Source organism: Salvelinus sp. IW2-2015, unplaced genomic scaffold (genome assembly GCF_002910315.2).
Source record: "Salvelinus sp. IW2-2015 unplaced genomic scaffold, ASM291031v2 Un_scaffold3786, whole genome shotgun sequence".
NCBI classification, from domain to species: Eukaryota; Metazoa; Chordata; class Actinopteri; order Salmoniformes; family Salmonidae; genus Salvelinus; species Salvelinus sp. IW2-2015.
Genome location: NW_019945060.1, coordinates 28,588 through 30,011, shown reverse-complemented (window position 1 = coordinate 30,011; position 1,424 = coordinate 28,588). Strand labels below are relative to the sequence as shown.

Sequence of the window (1,424 nt, the reverse complement as noted above, 5' to 3'; positions counted from 1 at the left end):
GACATAACCAATGAGAACACACCCTGTACTACCCAGAGACATATGGAAGCCTATAAGGTGTAATAACAAATTCTGATACTATCTGAAATGCTGGTTGAACAAATTGTATTCCAGATAATGTCAAAAGGCCAGCCCAGTGAATAAACAGTTAGGTAAGGGTGAGGACATTACTAAGGGTGGACATGGTAATTAGTACTGCATAGAATATGTAATTCATCAGTAATACCATTGATCACTATCTTTAGGAGACAACAGGCGCCACACAGCCCACTGCTTCAGTAGGAGTGGTATTATAAGGACCACTCCTACAGTGACCGTGTTTGAGTCACAAATGGCACCCTATTCCCTATATAGTGCCCTAATGGTCAAAAGTAGTTCACTATAAAGGGAATAGGGTGTAATGTGGGACAAACCCTTTACACACTACAGTTGTATCACTCACTCTGTGGCGCCACATACAAACACTGTCTCTGGCTTCAATAGAAGCTTCATCCCAAGGCCCTATCAACCGGATCGACGTAAAACCTCTTGGTTTGATCCTTAATCCAAGATCTAATTACTAAACTTTTTGTATTAAAGAAGTACAGAAGACTACAGAGCTAATTAAGTTATTATAATATGCCCCACTCTCACAGTGTCAATATACACTCACTACAGAACATACCCCTCTCTCTCTTCTCTCTGTGGCGCCACACACAAACACAGGCTGAACTCTTATCTTTTAGCAGCAGCTGTCCGTCCGTCCGTCCGTGCTACAGGATCTTAGCCATGTATGTATGTATGTATGTATGTATGTATGTGTGTGTGTGTGTGTGTGTCTCTGTCTGTCTGTCTGTCTGTCTGTGCTACAGGATCTTAGCCATATCTGCCATGGGATTTTTTGAATGTTTCAATTAAGTTAATATTCACCTTATCATTTTTTGTTGTTGATGTCATCCCACAGCTGAAGTACACCCATGTGGATCTAGACTACAGCTTTCTGTCCTCTTATCAGAGAGGGGTTTGAGATGCAGTTATAAAACAGGCTGTTATTGATTAGTCCCTTTCTTAAAAGCGATGAAACAGGAGAAAGATATTTGCTAAAAAATTGTAATCCTGTGGAGAGTGTGTGTAATGTCTCTGAAAATCTCTGAAATTCATTAGTAAAGCTACAAATGTATAATCACTGACAAATATTAAGACAGTTGAGGGTTCCCTGCCTCAGGAAGCATTCCTGTCTTGTTGTCTTGTTGTCTTGTTGTTGCTGATACCGATCCCGTGAAACATTATCTTCTCCCCATTGGCCAGGCTCCGTCACCTAATCAGTTTGAGATACTGTAGTAATTTGCCACCAATTTTTACCAATTCTCTATGGGTCATCAATAACTACATTGCTTGAATAAAGTAAATTTCTGCCTCTGTGGTGTCGTGATCCAAGCAGGGGT

At 40.7% G+C, this 1,424-nt stretch overlaps 1 protein-coding gene across 1 annotated transcript in view; it reads right to left on the bottom strand.

Annotated features, from left to right (window-relative positions):
• The window catches only part of LOC139026050 (perforin-1-like), a 23,289-nt gene that overhangs the window by 2,129 nt on the left and 19,736 nt on the right, over positions 1 to 1,424 (bottom strand). The window lies entirely within an intron of this gene.